Below are 10021 nucleotides of genomic sequence, written 5' to 3' on the forward strand. Positions count from 1 at the left end.
CCATCTGGAGCATAAAAGGTCGGTGGTCAGAATGCTGATGGATAGAGTGGACAAGTTGGTCACTACAGACGAGGATAAACAACAGGAAACGAGCCACGTTAAAACTGCACTCAAGGCAAACGTCTATAAGTCCTGCATGTTCAAAACCCCCAAACCAAAGAAAAAGAAAGATCGCAAGGAAACAGCTGGACAGTATGAGCGTAAAATCAAAGTCCCCTTGCCATACATCAAAGGACTTTCTGAGAAGTTATCCTACATTTTCGCGACCACGGGTCAATGCTTATCACAAACCGGTCAACACCATCAGATCCTTTTTAGTACACCCCAAGGACAAGACCCCTAACACCACCAAATGCGGTGTAATTTACAGAATCAGCTGCCCCGACTCTGAGAACACCTACGTTGGCGAGACAAGTAGAAATCTTGGCACCCGGTTCAAAGAACATACTAGAACCACCACCCCCCGAACAGCAGTCGGTGACCACAAAGCTGATCCCAAACATGACATCACTCACATCAGCATGGACGATGTGGACGTCATCGGCAGGGAGGATCGCTTCTGGAACAGAAAGAGCAGGGAAGCCACAGAGATAAAGACACTAAAACCTACACTCAACAGGGACGCCGGATACGACATGCCCACCATCTACAATGATCTGCTGACACTTCGGGTGGTCATGTGACCGGAGGATTGTAAACACTACGCTGAATGAAGACGCCGTGATGGTGTCGCAAGCTACGTCGCTGCTAATCAAGACTCTGAAAAAGGTAACTTTTTAAGCAAATGTCAAGAATGACAGAGTCCAATATCAGTATTCATGCTGCAACAGTTTATTACATTATTATATTTTGCTCATTTATCAAGTACGGTACCGTACATGAGTAATTACATGTACAAATGTATGACATGTCTACAAACGCTGTATTTTGAAACAAACGTAAGTCTAAGCTTGAACGCTATCTTATAAAGTTATCATAGACATATTCAGTGTTCGATTTACCTGGATTAGCATAGCAAAATGCTACTCACAATTTTGGAATTGCTACTCAAATCTGAAAGTGAGTACTGAGTAGCAGTTATTGCTACACAAAAAAATATATGAAAATCGATCACTGGCCACTGCATTTGTCTACAAACTTGCATGCAAGAAGGGAGAAAAAAGATGATAGATACAGTTATGGCAAGAATTCCCCTGAAAGTAGGAATGTTTTGGCGATGGTAAAAGGTAGGCCTATACAAAAAAATCCACAAAATATGGTGAAAATAATTGCTACCGGTACTCACAATTTTGGAATTGCTACTCAAATCTGAAAGTGAGTAGTTTTTGCTACACAAAAAAATAGATGAAAATCGAACACTGATCATATTCATACAATATTAAATACAAATATTGAATGTTTAGTGTACAATGGAATAATATTTTCATGAGGGGATGAGGTGAAATATGGACTGTTTTTTTAGGCTGATAAAAAAATAGGCCGCAGTGGTTCCGACGGGCATGCTATCTCCAAGCATGCTATTGCTATGCGGATAAACCTACTGCGGTCCATCATGATCTTTCACTACATGTGTCACACAGTGTCAGGGCTATTTATTGTCCAACTTAGTGGAGAGCCGTGTTCCGTTTAAAACAAAATGTCAGTAGGCCTACGTATGATATTGATAACAGTCGATGTCTGTGCTGACGAAACTAAGTTGGACGTGGACAACTAAACTCAGTCCTCAAATGATAGTCATATATTACAACCAAAAGATAAATCATTGAAGACCGAGCTCCGCAGTCTATAGAAAAATTATTCAATTCGTGGACGGTACATCGTGGAACATAAATCTACGTACGGCTACGCTTGTGATTGTGAAGTTACTCCGCGACTAATCATGCTAATAGTACACGAGCGTACGTAACACTAATTACAAAATGTATGTACGCGTCCATCTTAGCGAGGTTATCTGCGTACAACAGCTGTACTAAAGTTTTATTCAGATTTCCTTTGACAGCTTATTTATACCCATCGCATCGCGTATACATGCGCGACGCGAAGACGTCAAGTGTGTGTATTGGACCTTGTGCAAATAATACGCGCTGGACGGCTAGCAGTACGCTTAATTTGTAAAAGGAAATCTGAATAAACCTTTACGCACAGCCATGCAAAGAGTATGTTCGACGATCGATGTACGAATTAAAATAATTTTTCTCTATACTAGGCTGACATGCAAATTTATGCATGAATGATAATTAATTTGATCATAATTTGATGGATGAAACTAGAAAGATCAAGAAATAATCAGACAAAGACGGAACTTGATCATACAATACCTTTGTCTTCTTGTTGGGCATTAACCCCGGTTCTCTAGCAAATCACGCTGAATTCTAGGAACCAGACCTTAATGCGAGGAATCGAGCATCCAACTTCACATCCACACAATTTCTATGCGGTCAATGAAAGGTCAACATTAAACTGCGTTCACCGAACTGTCCCACGGATGAAATCTTCACAAAGAAACCGTAGCTATTTTCCACTCCACGATCTTTTCAACCGAGTTCTAATGTAAAATGGAAGTTCGCCTTATTGCAAAGCTTATGCAATGTTATTTCAGACCATCCGTTATGGTTAAAATCTTGAAAACCTTGGGTACCAATTTGACAACTTACAGGTGAGCCATTGCCAAAAAGTACACGGGAAAATGGCAGACATTGCTCACCCGAACTTCCGCAAAGGTCAAATATCTTTCCGCCACTGACATTGTCATTGCCTTTGGAAAATTAAGACAAGTATCGATACTTTGCTAAGTATAATACGTTTCATAAGATGTTTTATTCATCAATTATTTCATCAAAATTTGATTATTACTGTAAATTGATAAATTAGCGATGCTGATTTTATACGCGCAAGCTTACGGTACTAAATATTGGGAGCTACAAGACCAGTTCTCACCCAACGAGTGCATTCGAAAATACAGATGTTGAACTATACCATTTAATTGAACTGTGCCTATGTCTATGAGAAGGTGGGGTTTACTCCGGTTTTTATAGTGCACGGTAAAAATGACGTAAGTTGCTAATTCTGTCTGAGTCTGAGTGAGTGAATCGCTCACACTCACAGTCTGGCACAACTCTTGATTTGAGAAAAATACCCAGAAAAATAGAGCACAAGTTATTTTTGGAATTAAAAAAATAAAACCTTCTTTAGCTAAATATGGGTAATCTGATCGATAGCCTCACCGGCCGCCCCCCCCACACACACACTTTTTGTGTTCATAAATAGCACTACACTTTGCTTTGGTGCACGTTGGAACCTTAGACATCAAAAACTTGTTGTTCCCCCTAAAAGGTGGATTTCTGACCCCCCCCCTTTTTTATGGGCTTTTTACCCCCCCCCCCCCTTCATGGGCTAAAAATGGAACCAAAAATAGCCCTATATGTTATTAAAGGAATTTAAGGTGACCTGATATATATTTGGAAAATTGAATTCTTTAAAACTTATGCTAACATTAACTTTCAATCAGGGTCCGTTCACAAACACTTGTTAATGGCAATGGGGGGGCTGAAAAGATTGACCACAAATTTTCCCGAGAAAATTGAGTTTATGGGGTTTACATGCTTTTCTATGGGGCTGACCCATAATTTTCATGTCAAAAAGGGGGGGGGGGCTGAAAATTTTGAGATCTGAAAAGAGGAGGGACCCGAAAATATTTTGCAATGATTTTTTTTGCATCAGGCCCCCTCCCCCAACAAGTGTTTGTGAGCACTGAACAGTCTCTCATTCAGGCAAAGAGAACACGTAAATTGTCAGCCTGCTACGCTACTGAATTGCCCAAGTAATTTTTTGAGAACAAGGAACAAAATATACATGTAGTTACGTACCGTAATCACCCTAATTATTTCGGATTATTCCAATATAGGCCCTATATCATTTATTATCATTTTGTTCTTGTGCAAAGATTGGTGAATAGGCCTAAATATGTTTAAATACATGCTTGAACCATATTTTGCATGTTTTGTAGGCCTACTTTGTTCTCAAAATTACAAAAAATGACTCACACTGAAAACCAAATCCGAGTCAAATGACTCATCCAACCGGGTCTGCCGATATTGACTACCTCAAACGGGTCACTTGGACTCATCAAAATGAGTCCAGCAACAATGACAACCAGATGTGACTCATCTATGTTAGTCAATCTGTATCACATGACTCATCTTGGTTAGTCAAAGGGATATTGACTGGACTAAGTGAGTCAAACTGAGTCACATAGACTCAACAATATGAGTCCAGCAACAATGACAATCAGATGTGACTCATCTAGATTAGTCAATCTGTATCACATGACTCATTCAGCATAGTCAAAGGGGTATTGACTAGACTAAGTGAGTCAAAGTGAGTCATGTGGACTCATCAATATGAGTCCAGCAACAATGACAACCAGACGTGACTCATGTAGATTAGTCAATCTATATCACATGACTCGTTCAGCATAGTCAAAGGGATATTGACTAGACTAGGTGGACTCATCAATATGAGTCCAGCAACAATGACCAGATGTGACTCATGTAGATTAGTCAATCTGTATCACATGACTCATTCAGCATAGTCAAACGGATATTGACTAGACTAAGTGAGTCATGTGGACTCATCAATATGAGTCCCGCAACAATGACCAGATGTGACTCATGTAGATTAGCCTCTGAATCACATGACTCATTCAGCATAGTCAAAGGGATATTGACTAGAATAAGTGAGTCATGTGGACTCATCAATATGAGTCCAGCAACAATGACCAGATGTGACTCATGCAGATTAGTCAATCTGTATCACATGACTCATTCAGCATAGTCAAAGGGATATTGACTAGAATAAGTGAGTCATGTGGACTCATCAATATGGGTCTAGCAACAATGACCAGATATGACTCATGCAGATTAGTCAATCTGTATCACATGACTCATTCAGCATAGTCAAAGGGATATTGACTAGACTGAGTGAGTCACATGGACTCATCAATATGAGTCTAGCAACAATGACCAGATATGACTCATGCAGATTAGTCAATCTGTATCACATGACTCATTCAGCATAGTCAAAGGGATATTGACTAGACTGAGTGAGTCATATGGACTCATCAATATGAGTCCAGCAACAATGACAACCAGACGTGACTCATGTAGATTAGTCAATCTATATCACATGACTCATTCAGCATAGTCAAAGGGATATTGACTAGAATAAGTGAGTCATGTGGACTCATAATGGGTCTAGCAACAATGACCAGATATGACTCATGCAGATTAGTCAATCTGTATCACATGACTCATTCAGCATAGTCAAAGGGATAATGACTAGACTGAGTGAGTCATATGGACTCATCAATATGAGTACAGAAACAATGACAACCAGATGCGACTAATGTAGATTAGTCAATCTGTATCAAATGACTCATTCAGCATAGTCAATAGGATGTTGACTAGACTAAGTGAGTCGAAGGGAGTCACATGGACTCATCAATAGGAGTCCAGCAAAAATGACAATCAGAGGTAACTCATCTAGATTAGTCAATATGTATCACATGACTCATTCAGCATAGTCAAACGGATATTGACTAGAATAAGTGAGTCATGTGGACTCATCAATATGAGTCCCGCAACAATGACCAGATGTGTAGAGGACCTAAAATCGCGTAGGCCTACAAAGACACTTTTTTGGATAAGTCGACCACAAGGATTTCAAATCTGACATTACTTTGACATTACGACCTCATTTTTACCCAGAAATCCAAGATGATAGCCGCCGGCGCCATTTTGAAAAAATAAGTTTTGAACCAGAGTAGGGGAGAGCGGGGAGTGTTCGCCCTATTTTTTTCTGACCAGCCTAGCGATGTCAATTTTAAGGTTAGGGATGACCTGATTAGCTCATGTGAAAGCCCTACATGTATGTCTTAGCTATATACGACCACAATCCCAGAACTACAGGCCTTACAATAACAACAGGATAGAGCAAACAAAAAAGTTTTGCAAAGTGGCGAACTTGCCCCATATTGGGGCAGGTTCGCCCATATGGTGGGGTAAGTGCACCCTAATCACAAAAAAGGTTTAAACATTGCGTAACAATAACATATTTAATACAAACATTTAGCAAGAGTGTACAGGGCATTCATTCTCTTCTGGGAATCACTAAATTTGTTGCAGGGGTCGGGTCAGGGTAAAATGTAGGGGTCCAAAGTGAGCTTAAACGTATCATGTTTACAACTTCAGGGGGATTATGGATTAGGACATAAACGGTGGTATGAGTAATACTGATACCACATAACTTTAAAAAACATGCTTTTCAGTAGTTTTACCTTGTTTAATGCTATAATTATCAATATTTTGCATTAATACGCTGATGGGGCAGGTCCGCCCTGCAGTTTGGGGTAAGTCCGCCCGGGGAAGATATAGGGCGAACATGCCCCATCCTCAAAAGGGCGAACGTGCCCCTTGTGCACATTTTTGTATTTTCTTCAGGGTATGCAAAATACAAATCGAATAAGGAGTTTATAACTGCATTAAATCTTTAACAAATCCCATATGTTCCAAATACAGATTTCCATTAAAACCATCTGTATTTATGTATCAATGATAATACGACAACATTATTAATGCAAGAAAAAATTACGTTTTGGTGTAATTTTTTTGTTTTGGCTGCAGTTCAATGAACACGTCCCTATATGTCGCGTAGCTAATATGAGAAGTTTATAATGACCTATGTCACCTAATTTTGCCATTACCAAATCCCCCGATAGCCAGGTGGTGTATGACGTGCAGTCCCTAAATTCAGTAAATTTTCATCGTCAACCGTGTAATTGAATGGGATTATTTTGAAATTTTAAAACGCTTGAAATATCACAAACAAATAGGCCTATGTTGATAAATAGCATAAATACAAGCTAAAACCGTTGGGGTTCGATAATGAACCCCACAAAACTAACCGAGTATATGGAAAATGCCATACGGCCGGGCGGTTTCACGAGTTGCCAGCTCGATCATGTCATCCGCCGCCTGCCGATAGCCGTAGTGCTGAGAAACAAGGGGTGGGCGAACCTACCCCTAGGGCGGACACTCCCCGCTCTCCCCTACCTAAAATCGTGTACAAAGCCACTTTTTCCGATAAGTCGGCCCCAAGAAATCGGAATCTGACATTATAATTTGACGTTATAACATAATTTTTACCCAGAAATCCAAGATGGCCCCCATTTGGTAGAGCGTAGTGTGATTTTTGAATGAGAGCAGAAGCATAAGTGTGTCATTTCCGCCTTATCTGGGGTTCATGTCCCTTATATGGGGTTTAAACTGCCGTATCTAGGGATAAGGCACCTTATCTGTGGTTTAGACGGCCTTATCCGGGGTTTACGTTCCTTACCTGTGGCTAAGATGCCTTAACCTTAGCATATTACAGTCTAAACCGAGATAAGGTATCTTAACCCCAGATAATGCGCCGTAACCCCAGATAAAGCAGTCCAAACCCCAAATAAGGCACCATAACCCTAAATAAAGAACAGTCATAAACCCCAGATAAGGCACCGTAACCCCAGATAAGGGACGTACACCTCAGATAAAGCAGTCCCAACCCCAAATAAGGAACTTAAACCTAAGATAAGAGAAGTAAACCCCAGACCTGGCAGTCTAAACCCCAGATAAGGCGCCTTAACCCCAGATAAGGAACGTAAACCCCAGATAAGGCATCTAAACCCCAGATAAGGCGCCTTAACTTCAGATGAGGGACGTAAACCTAGGATAACACAGTCTAAACCCCAGATAAAGCATCTAAACCCCATATAAGGCCAGGAGCGTAGCAAGCGGGGGGACAGGGTGGACGAAGTCCATGGGCCCCGAGGGTTCAGGCCCCGAGCACTAAAGCAAAAATTAAATAAGGGCTGATAATGGAGAGCAGGGCCGGATTTACCATTGGGCCAGATGGGCCCGGGTCCAGGGCCCCCAAAATTGCCCTCGCATCTTTCTTTTAATCCCAATAACAGCATATTTTTTGGCCCAAATAGGGCAAAATTGTAACATTTTCCGCGCTTCGCGCGCATTCAAATAACAAAATTCATGTTGATCTGGGGCTAAAATAGTCTGAAATTGAATTTTTTTCGCGTGCTTTGCGCAACATCAGAACAAAATATGTTAGTCCCCCTCTATATTATACGTAAACCAAAACTTGGCCACTGACTTGAGTGGAAATGCCATCCTCGGCACGTGAGTTCGGGGCCTCCAAATTTTGGCCTGGCCCAGGGCCCCCATAAGGCGAATCCCGCCCTGGTTAAAAGGGCCCGTACTGCTCATTGTCCATGTGCCCCTGATGCTCTCGCTACGCTACTGTATAAGGCGCCTTAACCCCAGCTAAGAGACGTAAGCCCAGATAAGGCAGTCTAACCCCAAGATAAGGCGCCTTCCATAGATAGGAGCGTAAACCACAGATAAGGCATTATCTAAACCTCAGATAAGGTGCCTTATCCATAGATAAGGGACGTAAACCGCAGATAAGGGACGTAAACCGCAGATAAGGGACGTAAACCGCAGATAAGGGACGTAAACCGCAGATAGAGCAATCTAAACCCCAGATAAGGGACGTGAACCCCAGATAAAGCTGAAATGACACACATATATGCTTCCATATCCACTACTATTTTATAATTAGCCAAAAAAAAGGGAGTTAATTCATGATCCTAGGTGCTCCCATTAAAAAATGACATTTACGCTCTACCAAATGGGGCCATCTTGGATTTCTGGGCAAAAATTATGTTATAACGTCAAATTAATGTCAGATTCGGATTTCTTGGGGTCGACTTACCCGAAAAAGTGTCTTTGTACACGATTTTAGGTAGGCCTACTCTCGGGTTCAAAACTTTTTCAAAATGGCACCGGCAGCCGCCATCTTGGATTTCTGGGTAAAAATGAGGTCGTAATGTCAAATTTGAAATCCTTGTGGTCGACTTATCTAAAAAAGTGTCTTTGTACACGATTTTAGGTCCTCTGGCTCAAAACTAAATTTTTCAAGATGGTGCCGGCCACCATCTTGGATTTCTGGGTGAAAATGATGTCGTAATGTCAAACTAATGTCAGAATCGGAATCCTTGTACTCGATATATCCGAAGAAGTGTCTTTGTGCATGATTATAGGTGCTCTGGTTCAAAACTTAAATTGTCAAAATGGTGGCGGCGGCCATTTTGGATTTTGGCCTCTAGCGAAAAATGCCGGGATTTTTGCGAGGGACATGGAGGCTATTTTTTTCTAAATGGTCCATAGAAGTCGAATCAATCGTCAAACCTTACTAGCCAGAGAATGTCCTTCTGATATCAAATAATTTTGATTTTTTGAAATTCGCAATGTAATAGGGGCCTACACATTTTATGGCAAATGATTAAAAATTGATATTTTTAATATTTTAACAGTAGGCTACTCGAAGTAAACTTTATAAATCTGATGATTTATACTTAAAGTGTATGTAGGTGGGATGAAAAGCCGACGATCAATTGAAAATTTTGATCTTTCGTATTGAAGATATGGATTTTTTGGGAAAAAAATCCATATCTTCAACATGAAAGGTCAAAATTTTCAATTGATCGTCGGCTTTTCCTCCCAGCTACATACACTTTAAGAATATGTCACTAGATTTATAAAATTTACTTCGAGGAATGTTATATATCAAAAATGTGAAAAATATCAAATTTTAATAATTTGTCATAAAATGTGTATTATATCGTGAATTTCAAAAATAAAAATTATTTGATATCAGAAAGACATTCTTCGTATTCAGAATGCAATTCGATATGTCTGAAGGGATCTAAAATGAGCGTTTATTGCTTTTCGACAGTATTTTTGTGGGACATGAGAGCACCTCAGACCTATCGAATTGCATTCTGAATACGAAGCATGTCTTTCTGATATCAAATAATTTTCATTTTTGAAAATCATAATATAATACAATATATATTTTATGACAAATTATAAAAATTTGATATTTTTCAAATTTTTGATATATAACAGTC

General features: G+C 40.1%; 1 protein-coding gene across 1 annotated transcript in view; it reads right to left on the minus strand.

Annotated features, from left to right (window-relative positions):
- The window catches only part of LOC140155959 (SH2/SH3 adapter protein NCK1-like), a 42837-nt gene extending 40046 nt beyond the window's left edge, over window positions 1-2791 (minus strand). The window contains exon 1 of the mRNA XM_072178995.1: window positions 2319-2791. The gene's annotated coding sequence lies outside the window, so the exon portion shown is untranslated. The remainder of the gene's footprint in view (window positions 1-2318) is intronic.
- Window positions 2792-10021: the final 7230 nt, after the last annotated feature.

Source organism: Amphiura filiformis, chromosome 6 (genome assembly GCF_039555335.1).
Source record: "Amphiura filiformis chromosome 6, Afil_fr2py, whole genome shotgun sequence".
Lineage (NCBI taxonomy): Eukaryota > Metazoa > Echinodermata > Ophiuroidea > Amphilepidida > Amphiuridae > Amphiura > Amphiura filiformis.